Source organism: Anolis carolinensis, chromosome 1 (genome assembly GCF_035594765.1).
Source record: "Anolis carolinensis isolate JA03-04 chromosome 1, rAnoCar3.1.pri, whole genome shotgun sequence".
NCBI classification, from domain to species: domain Eukaryota; kingdom Metazoa; phylum Chordata; class Lepidosauria; order Squamata; family Dactyloidae; genus Anolis; species Anolis carolinensis.
The window spans coordinates 135,473,828-135,500,179 of record NC_085841.1 but is presented as its reverse complement, the minus strand read 5'-3'; the positions used below and the strand labels follow the sequence as shown (position 1 = coordinate 135,500,179).

The 26,352-nt window shown below is 39.7% G+C and overlaps 1 long non-coding RNA gene across 2 annotated transcripts in view; it reads right to left on the bottom strand.

Moving 5' to 3' along the window:
- Positions 1-12,522: 12,522 nt before the first annotated feature.
- LOC103280199 (uncharacterized) overlaps positions 12,523-26,352 on the bottom strand; it is a 28,970-nt gene continuing 15,140 nt past the window's right edge. The window contains exons 1-4 of one of the 2 annotated variants that reach the window (XR_507226.3): positions 25,358-26,325; positions 21,654-21,715; positions 14,656-14,799; positions 12,523-14,554 (exon numbers count right to left, since the gene is read on the bottom strand). This is a non-coding gene — a long non-coding RNA (uncharacterized LOC103280199). Of the gene's footprint in view, positions 14,555-14,655; positions 14,800-21,653; positions 21,716-25,357; positions 26,326-26,352 lie in introns of those variants that run through there. The other variant, XR_010006812.1, reaches the window with a different exon arrangement.

The window sequence follows — 26,352 nt, the reverse complement described above, 5'->3', positions numbered from 1 at the left end:
ATAAACATAGCTGATGCACTCTTTAGAAGCAAAACTGTGGAGGCATGGTTCCCATAATTAGACTCATGATGTGAAATAAAAGCTTTCTTAGATTTTCTTTCTTTATGGTTGAGAGATGATTTGAAGGGATGTCTTCCTTAGCCTGGTGTTTTGCTTTTTTTTTTTTTTAACAAAATGCAAGTCTCATCAGCCCTAATCATGATGACTAGTGACTGTGGATGATAGAAAATGCAGTCTAGGGGATAGGTTTGGGGACCACTGATGAATATACGGTATAAACCTTGGATAAGTCAACCTCATGTATGAGTCAGGGGCAGGTTTTGAACTTAAAATTATGGATTTTATATGACCTTTGGATACTTTGAGGGTCCTTCCACAGAGAAGAGAAGCCACCCCAGGGAGGGCCAGCTGCCCCAGGCCACCTCACTGCATTACCTTGCCCAGGCATTTAAAAAAGCCAGAAGCAGCACCACAATGGAGAAACCAGATGAGTTTGGTGCATTTTGAAGATTCTCCCAAAGCAGACCCATGGTTTTATCTACCTGCATCCACCAAAATGTGACATCTCTAGAGATTTTCTAAATCCTCCAGGTGATTCTATGATATGTTTCTACCAGAGGTTAACAAAGCATTTTGTTGGAGAACCTAGGAAATTCCTTGAAAGGATCCCTCTCTAAGAATTTTCTAGGTCCTCTACAAAGACTCAATGGTTGCTGCCACCAGAAACCATTTCAATAGGGTTCTGTTTTATCATGATTACCTCTCTCCACATTAGGTTCAGGAACATATCCTTCATAGATACTAATGTTATATAGTATTTGTCATGGGAAATATAAAGTTATCTGTTATCTGGGTTGTGAGAAGTATCCCTACTAACAAAAAGATGCCAAAAACAATTCTTATCACATCCATCATTATCCCAAGCCAACACAGATAGTTCTCCTTCTGCCCACTTGAACTTCACAACAATTAGCTTATTAACTATGAGATAGATCCAACTAATAGAAGTCCAAAGTCAATGAATTCTCAGTGAATTCCTTGGCTCATTGAATAATCAAAACTTGATCTGTCAAGCCCTATGCGAACACTCCTATACCACTTCAAATAAATAGAAAGTTTAATATAATTCTAATTTTGATGTGAACTTCAAATCCATAAATATGAGAAGAAGATTCTTTGGAAAACGACGGACTCCTTCATCCAGCATGAAGTTTTGCTGAGTACTCCCTCCTACAAGATGTAGTGGAGGTCCCTAGTTTTTCTCCCTTTAGAAGAAGAATGAGGCAAATTCATAGAGGATAAAGGTATGAATGACTACTAACGATGTTTATATATTGCCTCCAGTAGCAGTGTTCCTCTCAGTTTCAGCTGCTGGGAGAACACTAGCCAGAGCCTGCAGTAGTCCTCCTGCTTGACTTGTGGGCTTCCCAAAGGCATGTAATTGGCCACAGTGGGAACAGAATGCTGAGTAAAATGGGCCTTTGACTTATCCAGAAGGATTCTGTTTCAATACCTTTGACTGACAGTCATATTTATACCCCAGATTGTTGGAGGAAAGTTAAGCACTTATTCTGAAATAAATAGGACTACTCTGTAAAGTAAAATTCATACACAAATCTCTGGCTCAGTATCAAATTAATTAGTGGTCAATTAGTATATTTTAAACAAGTGTAGTCTGCTCTAATTTTAATGTCATATCATTAAAGAAAACCAGCATAATGCCACTGTAATTGCCAAGTAGATCCATAATCCAGTCTTTCCTTCCCTATTGAAATCTCTTCAAAAATCAAGGATTTCTTGTAATCTGCTATGCATTGCAGGTGTGTTGATTTAGCAAAGTTTACACATTATTCTGATTAAATTGAAGTTAAAGGTGTGTTTGCAAGTGAATTAGAGGCCTAATCCCAACTCACAGAAGAAATAGCCTTTCACTTGATTTCAAAGGTTCATTAAAGTTTATCAATTACAAAGATTTCCCCAACCACCTTAGTCTCAGTTGTTTTCAAATATATCTAATACTGCTGTTCACAATTCTTTGCAGAGCATTTCAAATGCTTGAAAGATATATTGTTCTTCTTCCTGAAGTTATGAGTTAAAGGTTGTTAATGTTGTTGAATTTTATTCATATAAGCATTTATAGTTTACTTGCTCTGAAACACAGTTACCAGTCTCTAACATCAAATAAACATATACAAGAAGGCACAACTATCAAACAGCAATTGCTGAAGAAACAAGATAATTTAGCCTAGTGCCAGAACAAAAAGACAAAATGGGGTTGCTACCTACTTCAAGTTATGGAAACACCTTTTGACCCAGGGACCAAATTAAAATTCTGCAAAGATATTAGATAACACAGGTGAAATTAAAAGCAAAATAAAAACCCCACAAAACCCTGGTCACCAAAATGCCGGCACATTTTAGTTTACATTTTACTGCCAATGACTGAGCTTTAGGATAGCCATTTAAAGTATTTTATAATTAGGATGGGGAGTGGCATCCCACTGAAAAGTAGAAAAATCAACAAATGACAGCGCAATATGGGAATGGCAATCTGGGTGCCAAGAGGAGCAGGTTGAGAACCCGGACATTCTGAATTAAATATCAAGTCATGAGGATCTCTACTATCGAACATTGTTTCAATGCAGGCAAAAATTATCACTTGACTCATGACTGAGGTGAAACTCAGAGGTTTTCCTCATTTCATGTAAGAAAATGTATGCCATTTGCCCATATAACATGAGGCTATGCCTATGTCACCTTAGAAAAATACACAATCCTTATAATCAAGCATCCATGAGATACAGAAAGAAGCAACTTATTCATAAAGGACTATGCCCAGTAGTATTCAAGTTTCTTCAAGGGAGACACTTGATTTTATCAATTCTCTTTACATCTGCAGTACTAGCCCTAAGAAAACTGCTTCTGAAATTGGCAATCCATATTGCATTCACCTTTGGGCACATTATGGCTTTTTAGCCATCTAATATCTATTTAATGCAGTGGTTCACAACCTGTGAATCCCCAGGTGTTTTGGCCTACAACTCCCAGAAATCCCAGTTGTTAGGATTTCTGGGAGTTAAAGGCCAAAACATCTGGGGACCCACAAGTTGAGAACCACTGACCTAATGCCATGCTATGGAATTAAAAACTCATGATGTGTCCAAATATGGATTGACAGTTTAAGAAGCAATTTTCTTTTGGAGGTACTGCGGTGGATGGGAAAAGGGAATAGACAATATCCCTTGAAGAAGCCAGAATGAATGCAGAGAAGATATGGAAAAGTTTTATCTGTCCCTATAAGGCTCCAGCATTACAATTTTAGAGTAATAATCAGTAAGTTACCCCAATTATCTGTTCCAAGAACAGGAGAAAGGGCCAACTTCACTTACTGACATTTTTCCTACTGAATATTGAAGTATTCCCTATGTGAGTGAATTTCTTGAGACCTTTCACAGCAGTGCATCTCTGTGCTAGTGCTCTCATGGCTCAGTTAGAAATGAGCCATGAGAGCTCATGCCTCTACCAAATACGGCTGAGAGGGGTCATGCACCTTTGGCTGGTCTCCCTGTTCTCAAGTAAGAAGCAAATTCCTGAACATGAGCAGGAGCAGAAAAGGAAGGAAGGGACAGGCACAATAAATGTGCAGGGTAATAAGGAGAAGAAGGACAGAATAAAGTGAGGGTGATAAAAAGATAAAACTGAAGTGAGCACTCAAGGTGGAAATGAGCTTAATAAGAGATTAAATTGGGATTTATGGAGGCTAATAAAGGAGGAAGCATGATCATTAAAACAGGGTTATTAAAGTGCCTATATCCCAACAGCAAGATCCTTAGCAAAGAAACGAGATGTCTGAAACCGTATGCATATAGATAAATGTTTAATATTATGAGTCTAACTGGAAGTTTCCTGGGAGATAGGAATAATAATGTATTATTAATACCAAGAGATTATAAACTGTTTTGGAAGGGGCAAGTAGTCTAATAATCCCCAGGCAATTAAGATCTGCAGAGAGGGCACTTTGAGGAGTGAACTGCTGTACTTAGACATTCCTCACTGGCCTTCTCCTGAGAGTTCAGTAAGATCACGGCCAGACCAGTTTTGCAAAAGAAGAGAAATGCCTGGGAGTCCCTCTCTCTTGCAAGCCTTCTTTTTGTTAGCTCTGCAGAAGCAACTGGAGGTGATATTTTGCCAGACAAGAAGATGGGACACCTCACATTCAGCCAATTCCTCATATGGTGTCATAGGTTAATAGCATGGCTTTTTGTCATAACAAGCCAAGCATTTCTGTAGTTGTCTTCTCGGCTCTGTTTCAGACATTTAAAATCATAAACTCTACAATTTCAGCATTTTCCAGCCTTCCAAGTGCTGTTTGGTCTAGCGTCACAAATAAAATAAGAGAAATGATGCCCTGACTTTCTCACAAACAACTATAGGAAATTGCGTTGGGCTAAGACATCTGGCTGTCTGAAACACAACAATAAATGATTATTATTATTTATTATTTACTTCACTTCTATCCCGCTCTTCTCACCCCGCAGGGGACTCAGAGCGGCGTACAACATATATTTAGACAAAAATGCAATGCCACATTATACAATGCAAATAAAACATAACAAAAAATCAATAGAAACAAATAAAATATAAATATAATTTAAAACCATTAACATTAAGATATTAAAACATAGAAATATAAAAACAGCATCTGAGTACACCTTCCCCTCCCCCTTCATGGTCTTAATGTCTTCTTTGACTCTCTTGGATGCACTGGGCCCCCGCCAGCATCCTCCTTTTATGCCCCAGCCTCAGGAGGCAGCAGGTGTTTCTGCTGGGCCTTTCTTCAGCCAGGCAGTCAGGGCCAGAGTCTGCAAGGAGCCATTCACCAGGAGCTGAGGTCAAAGGCAGCCTGCAGCAAACAAACACTGCCCTTTCCTCCAAGCTCCTCGTTGTTGATGTTCCATGGCTGTCTAAGATGGTTCTGATGGGCCTTATACTTTAAATGAAAGTATATACATCTCCAAACCAACTCAAATCCATATAATTTTGGTACATTGAGTCAGGAAATCTTGAAGGCAATTATTTCCATTTCTAACACTCAGTGTACAATAAGAGCAAACTAATGGCTAGGCTAACCATTTGCTGGCCTTTCATGGAAGCCACATCACTTAGCACAGTGGTAGGGCCAACCCTGTTAAGGCAGTTCACTCAGACCACTTCTACACATTAGATGGCACATCCAATAATGTGAAGCTATTGACATGCATCTGTACTTCTATAGATCCCCTTCTAGAAGCAGATTTTCTGACAATTATGATCTCTTGGGTACATCTCATGTTGATGGGAGAAAACATGGTTACGTGATGTTTCAGCTTCTCTTTTGTATTAATGGAATGCAAGGGAGTTGTTAGAATATTTCTTAAATTTTCATTTTTCTAGCAATTCAACAACCTGAAAGAGGAAGAAACCCACCCTTATGTTCACAAAAAAGGCTCAAACATATTATGTCGCCTGAGACAAGGAACAAAATGGTGCCTCCTCAATTCCATATACAAACACCAACCAGTGGGATCTAATTTCAACAGGAGTGATCATTGACCAGACATTATCTTCCACTGTGCCAAGGACAGAAAATTAACTGGAGGGAAGGTGCAAAGAAAGTCATAGTGGCACATGCAATGTCCCTTAACATCTGTGTGAAGTGGCTATCTCACTTTGATGATGACTCGGCTACAACTTGTTTTGGGCACTAACTTCCTTTTTTTATACAGGTGATCAAACAAGTGGTTTCACTTTTTTTCTTTTTTTTTAAAAAAGGAACTCAAATATGATCAGAGGAGATGGGTGCTAAAAGAAGGAATTTTTATCTGTGCAGTATTAACAGACTTTTCCCTAAAGCAGCACTTACATCAAAGGGTTCCTTTTATTTCAGTGGGGAGAAGTGATCTACATTCAATAGGTATTTCTACTCTTGAGTTGATCAGTTCCTCTTGCTGAATTGGCAGGGGAAGACCTGCACGTGTTACACCTATAAACAATTTCTGAATCAAGAATGATTTCTCCAGCTGTCAATCAACCCAGTATTTTTTCCCATACATGTAAACACAGGAGACATTAAAAATAAGACCAGGTGCTCCCTAATGGGTGCTTCACATAAAGAGATGCTTTTGAACTTCAGTTCTTGAAGAACAGAAAGTAAATATGAAAATAGCAACACATTGCTAGACTCAATAAAATCAAACTGGATCAGGCACTTGAAAGGACAAATTAGAACCATTAAAGAAGAGCTGTTTGTGAATGCAAACAGCCAATTTGCCACCTGCAAAAACAACTACAAAGAAACTGGGAGATTTCAAGACTGCCTTTGCTTATGAGGATGCTAATGTGCATAGACTTCCTCAATTAAAACAAACAACATGAATAAGATCCACATGTAGGAAACGGGTGGCACAGCTTAGGAAAAGAGTATTACAAGAATTCCTTGGGGCTGGGATAAATCCGAAGCTTGCGTCTCCTAGAGTCATTTGGTAAGGAGCTTTTGAAATTGATGTGAATTCACTTTGCGAGACCTGCTTGCTTCCCTGTGAGTTAATTGCAGAGGTTCAAACTATACAAAATGGCAGTGGCAGCCTCTTTCATTGAATGGGGTCAGCTCCCTAAGCTACATGAATCAAGAGGTGCTAGATAATTGCATCACAAAAGCATTTAGTGTGATATGGTGAACTATCCGTTTCTCTACTGCTGATTTCTACATTAGCTTGTCTTCTGATGCACTTCTTGCAGTTACCTTTCTTTCCGGTATCAGAATATCAGCACTCATGGGAAGGGATAGGTCTATTGCTATTGTGACCCTATCTTTAGATGAAACAAAAGCCCCTTCCACACAGCTGTATAAAATCCACATTGAACTATGGCAGTGTGGATTCATATAACCCACTTCAAAGCAGATATTGTGGATTATCTGTCTTTATTATTCTGGGTTATATGGCTGTATGGAAGGGCCCATAGTATTACATTGTATGATCCAGCCCAGTTGCTTACAGTGTTAGAGAACATGTAATATGTACGTGACTTTTCATTAATAAAAAAACTAGTATCTTTTCACAAAATATTTAAATCCAATTATGAAATACAATAACAAGTAAAATACAATACAATAGAAATACACAATCAATGAATCAAATAAAGCACAATCATTAGATCAAGGTTATCTAAGTAAAAAAATCAGGAAAACTGAACATCATCCCACAATCCTGTCCCATAGTCAGAACACAGACAGTCTGTTCATCACACCTTAGTGCAAGGATGAGCATTGGCTCTCCAGATGTCTGCTCCCATCAACCCTAGCCAAAAAGAGTCAATGGCAAATGTTGATGAAATCTACAGATCAGGAAGTTCTAGAAGGACTTGATGTTGCCCACCTCTGCCTTAGGATATGGATAGTCTTCTGTGGTACTAGCTGATTAGTAGCCTGGACCAAAACAATTTGGTACTTTAAAGATTATTACCAACATTGTATCCTAAAATAAACTTGGCTAGGGTTGTGTTGTCGAAGGCTTTTATGGCCGGGATCACAGGGTTGTTGTGTGTTTTATGGGCAGTATGGCCATGTTCCAGAAGTATTCTCTCCTGACATTTTGCCCACATCTATGGCAGGCATCCTTAGAGGTTGTGAGGCAACCTCTGAGGATGCCTGCCATAGATGTGGGTGAAACGGCAGGAGAGAATACTTCTGGAATATAGCCATACAGCCCGGAACACACACAACAACCTTGCTAGGATTGATGGGAGCAAAAGTCCAGAAACATCTGGAGAGCTCTTGAAGGAAAGATGATCCCTTAAGCAAATGTCCAACAATATTCCCATGGCTGTATTGTAGTTTCTGAAGGCTGTTCACATTGCAGTGATCCAGGCTCAGCGTAACTAAGGCACATGTCACCAGTGTCATGAATTCACAAGCCCAAGTTGATAGAAACACACCACAAAACCCTCCTGAGCACCCAAGCTTAAAGCTAAGTCCAGGAGCTATTTCATATTTACACTTGTATCTTCAGTATTGTCTCATTCAAAAAAGGTTGAAAGGATTCCAGAGTACATTTGTCAGACTAGCGGCAGTTCTGTCTCATCACTAAGTCTCAGCCAGGCCTTTATCTTCTCCAGACACCAAGTCAGCATAGCAACAGCTTCCCTGGTGACAGGTGCAAAAGAGAAATAGAGCTGTGTTTCAAAAGCATATTGGTGACAGTTGACCTTAAATCCCTAGATGATCTCTCTTACCAGTGCCTTTGTTAAATGAAATGGGCAAATTCTGAGGGACATTGATTGCACCCCAAAAGCATAAGAATGAAAAATGTTAGTATGTAAACATCTTGCTAGGAATCATGACTCTAGCTGTGCTACTCATTGAAGTTATTATATGGTATTAAGCAAATATGTCTCTCTTCATCCTTCTCACACATCTGGAAGCAAATTCAAGCAGGCATTTCAACCAGTAGAGGAAGCAAAATTATTTATAAAGATTCAGTATTGGGTTTACCATAGTTAATTGAGTAAACACAGATGTCTATTCTAAACAATGTAATGAACTGTATAACACAATAGTGGTTCAACACATAAGTAGTACACAATATGTATATTAGAGCATCATATACATATAACATTCACAGAGACAATACTCAGTCCTAAGGTATATAACTCAAAAGTATCTAACTCAGTATTATAAATCAAACAAAATGATATAAATCTCTGCAGTCCTAAAAGGATTGGATTGGCTTAAAGGCAAACCGATTCAGAGTCTCTGCAGTTCTGGAGGGATTCCTCAGGACTCCACAGGTTTTGGATCAATAGTAAAGCCAAGCAGACAGAGTCAAAGCTGATGTAGCTCCTGATTAGGTGGTAATATATCCGTTCACGCTGTTTACATGCAGTTTACACGCCATTTACAACTGGTTCCCGGGTTTTATCCCAGTTTCGGTAACCCTTCTTCTGGTCAGCGGCAAATGCTTTATTATTTCTTTATTGATGGCTCTGCATCAGGTATTCTTAATTCTTAACAGAAATAAAAATAAAAGGAAATTTGTCTAATGTTGTGCTCTTTATAACATATAAATCATCAATTATATAGACCTTGTGCAAATAGACATGTCAAAGCACTCCAAGGTATGCGGAATACTAAGTTACAAACAAGGAATTACCTTTTTCCCAGATATAGTAGTAAACATATCTACTCACATGTTTGCAGTATCAATATGCTGCTGTGGATTTTGTGGTGCGCGCAGCCATTCATGGTCCCCTGGTGATTTAAATGCCTGATTACAGGAAGCAGGTGAGGTCCAATTTGTCATTTAGACCATGAGGGGTAATGGTCCTCAGTTTGTAAATCCAGAAGGCTTCCCTTCTGAGGAGACTAGTTTTGATGTCTGTGTAGCCAGCAGCACAAACCTTCTCTAGAGCAAGAAATTTAAAACTGTTATATGGGTGAGATTTTTGTTGGAAATGAGTGTACAGGGTGGAGTCTAAACTTTTTCTTTTAATTTTTGATCGATGCTCTTGTATTCTTATTTTCAGGGGTCTGGTGGTCATACCTATGTATAATAAATCACAAGGGCATCTAATTACATAGATTACGTTTTCTGATGAACAAGTCATGTAGTTTTTCAAATTGATCTTGATGAGCAATGATGGATGTTGAAATTGCTTAATATTGGACGTGAGACCACAGACGTCACAATGTCCACACTTAAAATTCCCTGTGGTAATATTCCTGGGTTCTAAATTAGATGTTTTGAAATCAGAATGAATGAGAATATCTTTTAAATTTTTAGATCTTTTGTGTGCTATAATAAGTGCATCTTTGCACCCCAGGATCTCCTGTACGAGATGCCAATGCTTATTGATAATTCTGTGGATATGTGGGGTCTGTGAGGTAAGTGTTAGTGGACAGATAATCCTGTTCAGTTGCTGTTTGGGTTTGTATTTCAATAAGGTACTCCTATCTATCTGTTGTGACTTCTGAAAAGCCTGTTTCAGTATCTTAGCTGGATAGCCTCTAGCTTTAAGCTTGTTGTTAAGGGAATGGGCTGCTGCAAAATAATGATTTGGTTTGCTATTGTTCTTCTTAATTCTAAGTAGTTGGGAATATGGCAAATTAAATTTAAGTGAGTAATGATGGAAGCTATTAAAGTGAAGAATGGAGTTTTTGTCAGTAGGTTTGGAGTAATTAGTAACATATAAGCCCCTTACATCTTGGTGTATAGAAACATCTAGGAAATGTATATCTGTCAATTTGATGGTTTTAGTAAATTTAATATTGGGGTGGATGGTGTTGATCCAATTACTGAATCCGGAGTTTTGGAGTACGGTGCCACCTCTACGCGGATGACACCCAACTCTACTACTCTTTTCCACCAAATTCCAAGGAAGCCCCTCGGATTCTGGACCAGTGTCTGGCCGCTGTGTTGGCCTGGATGAGGGTGAACAAGCTGAGACTTAAACCTGACAAGACAGAGGTCCTCCAAGTCAGTCGTACGTCTGATCGGGGTACTGCTTGGCAACCTGTGCTTGATGGGGTCACACTCCCCCTGAAGGCGCAGGTCCGCAGTTTGGGGGTCCTCCTGGATTCGGGGCTGACTCTTGAGGCTCAGGTGTCGGCCATGGCCGGGAGGGCCTTTGCACAATTAAAACTTGTGCGCCAGTTGCGACCATACCTCGAGAAGTCTGATCTGACTACGGTGGTCCATGCCTTAGTTACCTCTAGACTGGATTATTGCAATGTGCTCTACGTGGGGCTGCCTTTGAAGATGGCCTGGAAATTACAATTAGTACAACGCTTGGCAGCCAGGCTTCTAACCGAAGCAAATTACAGGGTGCGCTCAACGCCTCTGTTTAAGGAGCTCCACTGGCTACCGTTTATTTTCCGGGCCCAATTCAAGGTGCTGGTTATCACCTACAAAGCCCTAAACGGTTTGGGACCCACCTACCTTAGAGACCGCATCTCCCCCTATGAACCTGCATGTTCTCTTCACTCGTTGGGGGAGGCCCTCCTCTCGCTTCCACCACATTCGCAGTCGCGGTTGGTGGGGACGAGAGAGAGGGCCTTCTCCATCATGGCCCCCCAGTTTTGGAACTCCCTCCCTAGGGAGATCAGGCAGGCCCCTACCCTTCTCTTCTTCCGGAAGAGCCTAAAAACTTGGCTCTTCCAAAAAGCCTTCGAGGATTAATTATTGTAGGGCTGATCTATCTGCCCATCTAACAATAAGATGCCTGTTCATGATTATTTTGCACTTTATTGACTATTTTAACTGTAAAACTACCTCTCCCATGTTGAGGTTTTTTGCATTCTGGCCCAGATCCGTGTTTTTAGCCTTCCCGTTTTTAATCATTTTATGCTGTATGCCGACTTTTATGACTGTTTATTGATGTTGATATTTTATTGATGTGACATTTGTTTTATTTTTGATTTTTGTTTTACTGTCTTATTGCTGCTATTGTATTGTTGTCGGGCATGGCCCATGTAAGCCGTTCCAAGTCCCTTCGGGGAGATGGGGCGGGGTATAAAAATAAAGTTATTATTATTATTATTATTATTATTATTATTATTATTATTGGTAGCAGCATCAGCAGATTTCTTGTTGTCACAGGTGGAAATGGTGAACCTACCTGGCAGTAACCATTTTGATTTAATCCAAAATGCAATAGAACATAGTATAATTGTGGGGAATTTGGGGGTCAGAATAATAGTAATCATTCAGAGGGACCCAGGTCTTGGAAAGTTGATTTTTGGACTACAACTCTCTAGAACCACCAACAAGCATAACCATTGACCATGCTGCCTGGAGGATTCTGGGAGTTCTACACTGTGAGGAGTAGAACTAATAGGAAATGCAGGTTGCAAATGGGGAAACAGGTTGGAAATGGATCAACAAGTCCTAAGTCAGCCCTCCAGCAAGTTCTTCAGGAGATGCCCACCCTTCCAGGAGTTTGTTGAAGAAAGCAAGCTGGGAAGAGGAGGAGGAGGCCAAAAAGTATGAAGTAAGCCTCATTGAACACAATGTCTGTGTGCATCAGAAGATTTTTCCCTTTAATCAGCAACACTATGGAAGTTTAATTGACAAAATGCTAGGAAATGGTGAAAGAACACATGAATCGAGCTATGTGTATGCGAATATCCACAAAATATATTACTAAAGGGTAAAATGAACTTTGGGTAGATAAAGCATGTATACCTCAGTTTACTAGAAATGTCCTGACCGAATCAGGTTTTTTAAAATGCACTTGGCCCTGGCAGTTGATCATAACAACATTCTGAAAAGGGGTTACAGATACTTGGAATGGATATCCTTCACTTGGATTACACTGTCACTTTTCACACTCCATTGGAAGCTCAGCTTGCTTATTTTAATATATATCTTATAAATCAAAGGCTCAGATTCAATGAAAGCTACAGAACACAAAGGAGAGAAGGATATATGCACTATAGATATAAATTCGAAATGATAAAAGTAATTTTCCACCAAGCCTTTAATCAAAGCAAAGGCATGATTTGATTTTGATTTCAATACTTGGTACTCAAAAGGCACGTACCTGACATACCACAATCCAGATATGATCTCTGAGGCAATTAAGAGGATATTGTTTTATGAGAGAAATGGGAATTGTTCTGCATTTCAAGAGAAGTGCAACCGACAAAGCACCAAGAGGAGATTTTAATGGGGAAGCAACCTTTATTAAGAAACACACCTGAGAACAAATAAATATTTTCCAGTGCAAATTCAATTTCTTCAATGAACATATTACTTCCTTCCCCTCTAACCCACTCAACAGCAAGGCTGTCAGCACGCATACCTAACACAGTAATCTATTATTACTGTGGAGTGGGAAAAATGGGAATACTAGAGCTCTGTTGTACACATCTAAATGTCAGTGTAGGTGTGTAGGGGGAGCATTTCACAGTCAAACTGACACCACATTGTACCTCAAGCAGAATGTCAAATTGAGTTTGCAAGAATGACATGACTGGGTCAACCATTAAGCAAAGAGAGGTCACTACTTCCAATAATATGTACTGAGGGCTGGGGAGCAGGGGGAAGACACTGGAGGCAAAGGTGAGTTTATCACAAGCCTGTCCTGCACACAACCCCTAAACTACTCTGCTGTCTTTTGGAACAGTGAAGGACATCACCCCATTACCTATGCTGATGCTTGATTTGAATGTGTGCCAGTCCATTTGACTTCTGTACGGGTAACAGGTCTGGAGGGCATTTTGTCCTTTAACTCACATAATAGATTGTCTTGGGTCACACATGAGAAGAATTTCAAAGAAAGTAAACCAAGTTTCTATAAATTTAGCTAAACTGAGGGAAGCATCTGGATTCTATTCCTTTGTAGCTTGAACTCAGGCAATCTAACATAGCTTGCTAGAAACACTATGCTGTGTTTTTGGGTGTTTGTGTGCATTTCAAATACTGGCTATATTTGGACTTCTGGTTCTGCAGTTCTAATCAATATCAGCAGTTTTCTAACCACAAAATAAATTAAAAAGCAAAAGAATCACATGAAGCAGGTTATCATAAAAAAGGTTGTGGGATTATATGCCATTTTTTTTTTCGTGTCAGGAGCAACCGGAGTTGCTTCTGGAGTGAGAGAATTGGCCGTCTGCAAGGACGTTGCCCAGAGGACGCCCGGATGTTTTTTGATGTTTTTACCATCCTTGTGGGAGGCTTCTCTCATGTCCCCGCATGGAGCTGGAGCTGATAGAGGAAGCTCATCCACACTCTCCCCAGGTGGGATTCGAACCTGGCAGCTTTCAGGTCAGCAACCCAACCTTCAAGTCACTTAGTCCACTACGCCATCTGGGGGCTCCAATATATGCCATTCATGGGCTTGTTATTGCCAGCCTCTACCCAATAAGATAGTGGCATAACTTCCTCAGGGCTATTATAGGGACATTGATTTTGGTAATATCATTTTCTATCTCTCTTATTCATATATTCTATTATGTTAGACAAATTAGCAATCTATTGTTACAAGATGTAAGAAATTGATAAGGCAATAACAAGCCGAATGAAATGTTCAAGGATGTTCTTCATATTTTATGACCCAGGACCCCTGGTAGCAAATGTTCTCCCCTCCCAACACAGATCTCTCTCTATTTCTTTCTCCCTGCACCCAAGACACACATGTATTCATGCCCTTGCTAGTCCCACCAGCACCCCATTCTCTCACCCCAGTCATTAATCTTCTAACTTCTCCCAACCATCTATCCCTCATTCTCTTCCTGTTGATCTCTCTAAAAAAATATGTCAGGTGCCTTCTATGTAGAACTGGTGGTGGTACTTGAGTGACTGGGTATCAGCTTGGCTTGACCAGCTTGACTTGGCAACTGTGGCACTATCCTCTTCTTCCTTTGGTGTCTCTCTCCAAGCGGCCTGGCTCTGACCCAGTGGCAGCCCTGACTTCCTCCAACAGTGTTCAGTTGGTGCAGCATTCTTCCATCACGGTTACTGGAAGGGACTGGAGGCGCCTCTTCTGCATAGGAAGATCCAGGGAGGGCTATCAGTCCCTGGCAAATTTCCAGAAAAAGAAAGAAACAACAGTTTCCAATGGGTACCAGTTTAATACTTCTCCTTGGCACATTGGGCAAAATCATTGCTGATTACTCACATCAGATAGTTTGAAAAGCACTGCACTAGAGTATGCTGTGGTCATGTCTAACACCTTCCTTTCCTGCACAATCTGTGGTGCTCCAGGTCTTTGGGTCTCCAAATCCCAAAAGCCAGCTTGTCCAATGGTCAGGAATTCTGGGAGCTGAAATCCAGAACATATAGAGAGCCACAGATTAACAGGTCTGACATAGACAGTCTCTGTGTACCCCTACCTGAATCTAATAACATGCTGAGTATAGGCAGTCATTTCTCCCATGGGAGTGGGATGAGGAATCTTTCTAGATTTGAAGCCAAATACTTAATGAGCTATCCAACATGTTGAACTTATTTTACAGTTTACAGTTTGGGCTAAATCCCAGAGTACATGTATCTACAGTTCAAACAGACTGTGATTTTTAAAAAACGGATAGAGCTGTAAAAATGCTGGAAGCCCCTGGAATCAAGAGTAGGGTAAAATGCCACTGAAACTCTTTCCAACAACACAGCCGTACTCATGGGGTAAAAGGGGATGTGGAGACCAGCTTTCTATTTCTATCAACAAGAATAATTCACTGGCTGTATTTCCTACGTCCTCTGATCAAAATGTTTCAACTCTAATTATTGCTGAAAAATATAAGTAGTCCTTAAGCAATGGCCCAACCTATTTTTCGTATCTAATCAGACTATGTCATTAGGACCATTAATTACAGTTTATTTTGTGTTATGTCTATTATCCCGTCACATAACTACATTTTAGCGAACCCCTTGATCAGTAAGATAAAATGTAACCAAACCACAGGATATCAAGCAGAGTTTAAAGGAAAGAGTTTTTTGCTTGTTATAAGCCAGCAAGCATAATCCTATTTCTGTCTGAAACATACCACAATACTTTTTTTACAACTTATTTCACCCAGTTAGTGAATTGGGAAATCCAGGCATAGCAAAAAAAAAAAAAAGCCTTTTGGAGCTCATTAAAGATAGATACTATTTTCTGTTTAAGACAGTGGTTCCCACCTTTGGGCTTCCAGAAATCCCAGCCAACTTAACAGCTGTTAGGAAGTGTGGAAGCTGAAGTCCAAAACACCTAAAGGCCCAAAGGTTGGGAACCACTGGTTAAAGATGATGCCACAGTTAAAGCAGACTGTTAAATCAGCAAAGCTTAGAAACCCATGGCTTTCCCTGTATTGGGAGGACTCCAAAAACATTTATCTTCAGCAAGTGGAAGGGATGATAGGAGTAACAGTCCAACTAAAACTGAAAGGCGACAAGGTCTTGGAAGCTGCCCTGAGTCCCTTTCGGAAGAGAGGGTGGGTTAAAAAATAAAGTTTTATTTTTTGTTTTAAGGTCCCCAGCTGCCTTTAGGACAGGCAGTGAGAAATAGGAAAGGGGTGTGTGTAAAAATCCTATGTTTATTTGATCACAGGCTTTCTTAAAACCTCACAAACTGCTTGAAATCTTTTTAGATATTCCCTCTATTGTTAGTAGAACAAGACAGCTGTCCTTATGAAATTCACACACACCAATGGAAAATCCCATTTGATTCAAGTGCTGACCTTGTTATGCTTCTGGGGCCCAAAAAACATTGATTAATTTCAGATCTGATAATACTACTACTTTAGTAACAGCAACTCCCAAATTTCCATGGGCAGGGATACTAGGGATTAGACTTCAAGCCTGAAGGGTTTAAGGTTTGATCTTTTATTTCATTTTATTGTAGTCATCTTGAATTGTATAAAAATGTTTATCTTATGGGTTTTTCAAAGTTATTTCTCATACCTTTATCCTAAAGGTAAAGGTAAAGGTTTTCCCCTGACATTAAGTCTAGTTTGTGTCCGACTCTGTGGGTTGGTGCTCATCTTCATTTCTAAGACGATGAGCTGGCGTTGTAATTTTTTTGATATTAGAGTCAGGTTGCTGAGATAGTCCTATTATTTGGTTAATTCAGGTAGTATAAAAATAAACAGTATTGAGCTTTATATGCCTAGTTTTGCAATTCCAGAACAGGTTGAAGCTGAACATCCATGTTTTTGAAAAATAAATTTTATTTTAAAATTATAATACATCCAATATACACATTACAAACATATACACATGCACACACATAGACATCCTGCCACCCACAATAAAATTATCCCTCATCCTACCCCCAGTGCAACCTACCACCTTGGCTTCCATCACTAATCCTCACAGAGTTTATGCACATTTTATTTACCTCTCTATTCTTCTAGGTCAATAGATTCCTCCATGTTTTAATGCAGTGGGAATGATTTAAAATTCTGGAGGAAGAGTAGAGGTTGGTTTGTCTTATTCTATGAAGAAACCGAGAATTAGGCACTGATCCGCAGTGTTCAATATTATCAAGAGAACTGCTAGCCTCCCACCAATTGATTTGTATGCCCTGCATTTTCTGCTAATAGTTCTGTTTTCATTATCTAGGACTTCCTGCCTAGCTTCAAGTTTCTTCTGGGTTCTTTCCCATTTAGAGTTGAAAGCCACAGTTGGATTTCTTTTGAAATCCCCATAATTTTCTGAGCTATGGGGATGGGGCATTTTCTGAATATATTGGAAAGTAAATGCTGTGTTCAGAAAAAACAAATGACATCATCTGTTTTGAGGGAAGCTTCTTTACATGTGTTCTGTTGCATTGGGTTGTGTAAAATAATGGCTCAGAAATGACTGCTTCTGAAAGATGAAAGTTTCATCGCCAAAATCATGGAATATTCTTTTTTTGAATTTAAGAAAATCATTTTGAAACATCTCTAAAATACATTCTTCCCGTGCTGTTTAATCCTCCATCTACTCCGTTTTTATTAATTATGAACTTGAGAATAGGACCAGTCCTTTCATTAGGTAGAGTGAGGCAACCACCTTAGAGAACAGCTTTTTAGAGGCAATGAAAGGAGATAAAATTATTCATTAAATGTTGTATTATTAATATTGTATTTTTGCTTTCAAGAACAGAGAGAGAAATGTGTGCCTGTTGCAGTTTCTGCCTCATGTACCAAAATAGCTTGTACTGAGCATGTTGATTCAGGAATGGGAACCATTTACTGAACTGCCCCAGGCTGTAAAATGTTCCCTAGTGGCCCTGATCCAGAGACATATCAAACATGATCAGATGGTTTTGACTGGCTTTCAACAAAATGTCCCCTAGGAACAAAATACAGTAAATGACATTTTACATTCAACATAAAATCAGCTTCACAGGTCATTTGTCCTTAGTACTGAAAGTTGGTTGTATCATAGTAAAACAAGAGTCTCTCTAATGAGAGCAGGTTTAGATCTCCAACTCTGTTATTGCAAAGGCTGACACATAAACACCAGTGGAAAGCAGCATGAATAATCTTGGCCCAGAAGAATATGAAAATCTACCACAAATGCCTAAAAAAAAAATTACCAGTTCTGAATAAATAGCAAGCTAGTTTATTTCTTTTCTCCTTAAGTAATGAGTCATCAGTGTGATTTCTCAATAAAGAAGCTGTTAAAATAGGTTTTCAAGCACAAAATAATATGCTGTAGAATTACCCAAAATAACTAAGCCAGTGGTTCTCAACCTGTGGGTCCCGAGATGTTTTGCCCTTCAACTCCGAGAAATCCAGAAAATTGGTAAACTGGACTAAGCAAACATTTCCTCTTAATTTTTGGAGTGTAAAGAAGAGGCACAACTCTTTCTTGTTGTTATATTCCATTTTGGAAAATAGATAACTTATTTTAAGAGGGGGGAGGGGAGAGAGAGAAAACATTCCATTGAGAACATCTTCTGACCAAGAGCATACTATGTGATGTACCTAACTCTAAATTGCTCAAAATCCATGCAAGATATTGTCCTAATAGTAGATCATAGAATTAACATGGGAACATTCAGACCATGTGTTCCCCAAAATGTTTGCAACAATTTATCACCTGGACAGATGATACCACTCTGATGGCTGAAAGTGAGGAAGAGCTGAGGAGCCTTATCACCAAGGTGAAAGAAGAAAGTGCAAAAGCCGGGCTGCAGTTAAACATCAAGAAAACCAAGATCATGGCAACCAGACCGATTGACAACTGGCAAATAGAGGGAGAAAACATGGAGGAAGTGACAGACTTTATATTTCTAGGCGTGAAGATCACTGCAGATGCAGATTGCAGCCAGGAAATCAGAAGACGTCTACTTCTTGGGAGGAGAGCAATGGCCAACCTCGATAAAATACTGAAAAGCAGAGACATCACACTGGCAATGAAGGTCCACATAGTGAAAGCAATGGTATTCCCCATAGTAACTTATGGATGCGAGAGCTGGACCATAAGGAAGGCTGAGCGAAGGAAGACAGGCACTTTTGAACTCTGGTGCTGGAGGAAAATCCTGAGAGTGCCTTGGACCGCAAGAAGATCCAACCAGTCCATTCTCCAGGAAATAATGCCCGACTGCTCACTGGAGGGAAGGATATTAGAGGCAAAGCTGAAGTATTTTGGCCGCATCATGAGAAGACAGGAAAGCTTGGAGAAGATCATGATGCTGGGGAAAATGGAAGGAAAAAGGAAGAGAGGCCAACCAAGGGCGAGATGGATGGACTGTATCCTTGAAGTGACTGGGTTGACCTTGAAGGAACTGGGGGCGGCAATGGCCGACAGGGAGCTTGGCATGGACTGGTCCATGAGGTCATGAAGAGTCGAAAACGACTGAACGAGTGAGACGACGACGATCACCTGAACAGGTATAGCTTTGAATATCAGAAAAATGCATTTCACTAGAAAATAATATGCAAGAAATATGTCTTGTTTTCCAAAAAAAATCATTCTCCCCACATTTGTAATAAGGTGTCTATCAGATGATGTTTTGGCATTTCCTAACTCATCACATGGTTCAAAATAAGCATCCTAACTTAGGGCCAGCTTCAGGGACAGAACCCCATGGGAGCCATCAGAAGACGTCGCCTGTAACTCCACTCCCAACCGGGGTAAAAGCATTGCCAGATGCTTTCCCTAGCAGCACAGGAGGCATCCCATGTTGTGCTGGCTCCAATGGAGCCAGCACAGGGCCTCCCAAGAGGCTGATGCTTTCCTCATGTGATGCGGAAAGCATTGTGAGAGGGTACAGCACGTGGGGCAACAAATTCGCCCCACTACTCCTTCTTTCCTCCCCGAAAGCCAGGTGAAGCAGGTCACTTTGCTGAACTTTATGATAAGATGGCTAGAGAGAGCTGTTGTTTCAGATAAGTATTGATATTAGAGGACAATTAAAGCAAACTATAAATAAGTATAGGTCAGAATTTTATTGTGCAGTTACAAATGTTATGTACTAGAGTTACGTACTTGTGATTGTATGATATACACAATCCCTTAGTTTAGGGGATATGTAGGGACTGTGAAAGTCTTCCTATCCTCACCTACTAAACATCATCTGCTGTGATCGATAGGGATCTGTTCTCCCCATTTAATAAGGAAGATATCTGGTGGTCTTATCATCCACACACACAAATAATTTATTGGATGACAGATGTCCTGCTCCTGCCTCTTGCATCAGAGATCACTCACAGAAAAGAAAGGGAGCATGAGCTGCTTCCTGATCAACAAGGGTACAGACCCCCCATTGATCACAGAGGCTGCTGCCCAGTAAAAGGTAAAGGTTTCCCATGACATTAAGTCCAGTCTTGACCAACTCTAGGGGTTGGTGCTCATCTCCATTTCTAAGCCAAAGAGCCGTTGTTGTCCAAAGACACCTCCAAGGTCATGTGGCCAGCATGACTGCATGGAGCACCATTACCTTCCTGCTGGAGCGGTACCTATTGATCTACTCACATTTGCATGTCTTCAAACTGCTAGATTGGCAGGAGCTGGGGCTAACAGCAGGCACTCATTCCGCTCCTGGGATTTGAACCTGGAACCTTTTGGTCCACAAGTTCAACAGCACAGCGCTTTAACACACTGTGCTACCAGGGGCTCCAGTTACTGGCATCAAACTAGTGCAATGTGAGGACAGAGACTATATTCTACAAAGAATGGCAGGCCTTATTCATTGCTATGGCTTGATAAATAGTGAGATTTTCTTGACATATAGTGCTTTGGAATACTGTAAATCACTACCTATCGCCCACCTTTATTGTGCTGTCTAGCATTTTGGAAGGGTCTACATAACTTTTTTTCTTCATCCCTAAGCAAAATCGTGAGTTTCTTGGGGAAGAAAATGACATTCAAGCTTAGTGAAAAATAATGTTCTTGAAAGTAATGGGAAAATTAAACACTTCAGGAATTGATTCTTTTATAATGGATCTTTCTAACAACTTGTGCTTTTTTCTTGCAGATTTAAACACTAAAGCATTTTGCTCTTCCATATTTTAAAAAAACTGTCACATATAAGCTCATAAAATGAACTTGAGTCTAACCCACCAATCAACTATAATTCTGCAAGTCATACAAAAATGAAAGAAATTCATCATATTCAATTGAAGTGGGAAAGCAGTTTAAAACAATGTTTTCCAAATTATTTATTGTGGATATAAAGGGAAAAATCATTTCAAACTTCACAGGCAAGCACTCCCCCCCCCCCCAATCCAGTGCTATTATGTGTAAATAATTTGTAATTTCTTGAACGTGTTATCACAGTTATAAATGCATAACTTGGAATTGCACACTCAGTGTTACTGTTCAGTCTCCTTGCAAGAGCAATCTTCTGTATGAGGGAGGATTCTGTTTGGGATCCCATTTTTTCCCATCAGAATGAGAACCACTCTCAGGAGGTGATGGAAAAGGTAGCCAACTGCATTCCAATCAACAGGAGACAGACCCCTTTGATGGCACTGCTGCTACTCCGTGAGTGGAGATCACGGGGATTTCTTTGGGATTTGGTGTATAGCACAGTAACTACAGTGCTTACATATATGTAAAGTAAGAATCCTGTGTCCTTTAGAAAATATATATATTTGCAAAGCATGTCCTTGTTGCTAACTGATGCCTTGGAAAAGCAGAATATCTATAACACAATCGTTGGATAATACTGGCATTTTCATATTATTAGCATATTTTTACACAACTCACCAGATCATGAGAGAGTAGTGAAGATACAGAAAATAGTACCTAGCACTCTTGATTATCTTTATCTGTAAAGGAAAGAAAGGCAAGTTACAAGTTAGATAATGAAGCCTGCTCACATCATGCTATATGGAGCCCAGTAGCAAAGATCCTGGATCAAACAGATGGAGCATAGTGCTCTACCCACATGATTCCATGCCCTCTACCTTCCTAGAAACTGTCAAGTTCTTGGAGACCTGCTGCAGAGAGAACAGGGAGGTAACTCCAAGAAGAAAGATAGAGCAAGTCTTGGTCTGAAGGATGAAGAAATGCAGGCCCATTCCTAGATAAAATCTATGTGCATGAAATGCACACTTGCATGTGCAAAAGTCACTAACAGAATCTCAGCCAATACTTTCAGGTAAGTTTATTGTTGAGCCACAGAATCCCCCTTCCCAAAAGATTTATGGACAACCAAAATGTCAAGCAAGAAATTTGATTTTTTTTCTTTATTTTTCAAATATTTCTACAGTTTCTGGAACCTGGGTAGGACCCAGCAGCAGCTGTACTCCAAGCTCTATCAAATCTAAACACTTTAATAAATGTATAAAATGATACTTTTTATGTAACTTGTATTGCTTGTGTACTGTATCAATTTCCAAAAATATAAACTTTTACCAAATGTATCTTAAAGGCATCTGCTGTCCCCATGCCCCCTATTTGCATAAGCTCTTGTGAACAAAGATCACTATATAACAAAAGGTCTTTCTAGTGATCTCTCAAGCCAATAGAATCACCTATGTGAGACAAATTATCCTTTTTGTCACCTAGATGAGCTTAAGATGTTTACCTGTTAAACCGAGAGCTAGAGACTTATCATTCCCATGAAATAAAAGGCTAAACAAATATGAATGCATTGGTTTTCTGAATAGGCAACTAAGCCCCTGGTTATTTGGGATTGTCAGCCTTTGTCTTTTGGGTCTTGCCATTTTATCTTCATGGAACTGGACACTTATGTTCATCAAGGAATCACCTGCATGCCCACATCATCACTTCCTCCAGTTAGCACCCTCCCAGGGAACGTCTCTGCAACTGTCTGAACCTTTAAACTGAACAGCCACCAGCTGTTCTTCTTCCCACCATGGGGATCTCCTCCTTCTGTCAGTGACATCAGAGAAATCTCCAACGAATCTGTGTGTGGATCCTAGCTGGCAGGGTTTCTCAGCCAATCAGGGGCAGGTGCAGAAAGTCTGAATAGCTGTCAAAATTGCATAAAATGCCTTGTATTTTTCGGTGAATTTATACTTGCACATTTTGAAGTGCTTTGCTGGTACTGCTTGCATTCCCTTTGACCACAACTCTAATAAACCTCTGTAGTTTGCCTTCAACCCAGAGTGCTTTTCCTGGCTGATCTAATCTGGTGGAAGTTCACCAGACAAGGACCTCCTTATCTGCAGTCGTAGTGGAAATCATGGTGAACCCAAATATTTTGGAAGACAATGGGAATAAAATACATTTTTCCCTGAGAAATGTCCAGCTTTCTAGCTCCAAAAAGTGATGTTGCATGGGGATGAATTTTGATCCAGAGTACCATCCTGGACATGGACTGGAATACTAATTGAAGCCCCTTCCTCACAGCTGAATATTTTCTGCTTTGAACAGGAATATATGACACAGATAATCCAGTTCAAAGCAGATAGTGTGAGATTTTCTGCCTTGATATTCTGGGCTATATGGCTGTGCGGAAGGGCCCTGATTTGGCTCATTGAATCAGTTGATGAATGGTGAGAACAAGTGGGTGACAGCTAACCAACTGATTCAATGTTTTTGTTCTAGTCAAAACTCCAGAATAGATATATAAACTCAACTGATCTTTCTGATTAAAAGTTTATTCACTTATTCCTTCTTAGCACAGCTGATTGCATCCTTAACAATGAATTATTGGTATAGACTGATGCAAACAGCTAAGAAAGGTTTTGCTGGCATAAAAGTGCCTACAGTTTTATTGCTTACAGCTCGTAGACCTTACTAAAGCATAAGGAAACTGATCTAAGTACCAGGAAACCATTGTGTCAGCCAAAAAAAAAAAAAAACATCCCTAGCCCAACTGCTAGAAACTATGGAATGGCAAGAAATGGGAATCTTACGAGCATAAGCCAAAATGTGTTTCCCCTCCTATCCCAATGAGACAGATCTCACAATTCTCAAGCTGGGTATAACCTGGGAGACTTAACAGCCAAATTCCTTTAGGATTTCCCCAGAGTAGGAAAAGTGAGCAGATGGGCCTTGTCTCCCACATACACACTTCCAGTGAATGCTGTCCAAATGCAAAACTACCAAACAGTGAAAAGAGTATTGACATAAAATGGAAATATAGCAGACTGTACAATGATGTAAGCATGACCCAAATAAATGAGAAAATTCAGAGAGAAGCTGAAAGAATGTGGAAGGGGGATTCTCCGAAAAGAATAGAAGATGTAGAAGTACACAGACTGTTCAAGATCAGGATGGATAATTATCGCAAATATTTCCTGTATGCAGGCTGAGATATGGAAGAAAAACATGTGAGATTTAAATATGCATAATTTTAAAGAGATGGCATCTTCTGGTTTGAAGATAACATGTATGTTATTTTGACAACTAATGTGGAAAACTGGATTTATTATAGGAAATACTTATAAATGGATGGTTTTGATTACATTAAATCTAAAAAGATGATTTGTAAAATGTAATGCATTAAATTATATATAAAATAGGTTAGCTATAAGGCAAACTAATATATATGCTAGGAGACTGAATGTATACAAATTTGCTTGGTAGCTATGCTGAAACTGTACGTCAGATGAAGAAGTATTAGCTTGATTAGAAAAAGATTAGAGGGCTGCCTCATTATAAAAAGAAAGCATTTTTGAGATGTTTTATTAGGATAGCTTGCTTATAAAAATAGATGTAGAGAGCTAAAATAAACCTTTCCTTAAGTATTAGTTGATAAAGATTACTAAGACTAATAACTTAATCATTTTTGAATTTTTTATTAGAAGATAAATTTTATAGAGAGGAGGATGCTAGCTACTAGAGAGGAAAAATCTATGCTTAGATAACTGCCTAAAAGAAGGAAGTCACTATTATTTTCCTGCCTTTTTCTCTTTTCTGCTCTGTCTCTTTTTTCTTTTGTTTCATGTCTACTTTTTATGTTTTTGAAAATCTTCAACAAACCTTTTTAATCAACTGATAACATATACTACAGATTAAGTAGATTTTAGTCTAAAAACATATGCTGCCAGATTCTTTATCTCAATTAGCCTCAAAGGTATTATAAAATCTTTTTGCTTAGTTAAGTATGAATGACTAAGGACCCTATCATTTCCATGCACTTGGGAAACAGAGCACTTCTGGTGAGACTCAGTGGTGCTCCATTTCCCAAGCGCATGGAAACGGAGCCTGAAGATCTCTATCAGGAGTCAACAGAGACTCTGTTAATCAATAGAGGAAGATGAGTTAAATTGGGAAGAAGATGGTAAGCATGTGGGATGACTGGCCATCCCTGAAGACAGGAAAAGATGGGAGAGAATGGCTTGAAATAGTTCCCCCGCTTTCCCCATTTTCCCCCTGCTCAGTCAGATGAGGTCCATAATAACATATCCATAATAACACACCCAACCTACCTTATCAGGCAGCAACCACACTGGGAAATGGAGTTCTGTTTATCTGGAAGCAGTTTTTCAACTTACCTCTTGCCAGTGAATGAATCTGCCACATGGAATTGCAATGGGGGTCCTGCTCCTGATTGTCACAACTCATTCACTGGCAGCAGAGGGGTGGAAACTTCATAGTCCTATTTCCTGATCACTGGCTGAATAGGTCCAGTAGTTGATACTTGGTAAAGTATGTCTGGGAGGGCATTATGATCATAGCAATAATGCCACGATTGTGGCTACATGATTTTAGTGCACTTGGAGCTAAAACAGATCTGCAACTGTAGATTACGAATCCATTAACTGCAATACAGAATGCCAGCCTTTTTCTCTTTTTATTCTCCCATGGGAGCTGCTATAATTCTATGGATTTATAAGGACTAAACATGAAGATCCTCTTCCATAGCATTAGCTTTAGTACCGTCTATCAGGCTAGTCTTCTTCATTCAGGTTCTTAATATGGTTTTTAACATGCCAGCTTAATCTTACATAATCAAGCCTAGTGTCCTCATGACATGTATATTTCTGTGACAGACTAGATTTAGCATCTTCAAACTAGTTATCAAAATACTTCCAAAGGGATTGGGGGAGTCTGTTGATGGCATGACTACAAGGAAACAAATCCGCCAAGCACAGCTGAACCCAAATCAAGTCAAGGTAAATAACAGTGTGCTTAACTACTCCAGATTTATGTGCAGATTAATCTGTCAGTGCACACAGCAGAGCGTCAAAGTCCACACCTGCAATTACTCTGTATAATAAACAATGAGCTTCATTTTCAAAGTTAATGGACACAGCTCTGCCACTGAAAGCCAGGCAAACCTCATCCCCAGCTATGCAAACCTCACACAGGCATCGGAAGGGAGCCAGTATTCCTCTCACCTCTATTAATTAGCCACAGGGGCTAATGGATCCTTTGTAATGCTGACAAAGATGCATAAACTCACCCAACTCTACAAATTAAACTCGAACCATGAAGTCCCTTGACCACTTTAGGCTATACAGCTGACTCAAATCTATAATCCAGGGAA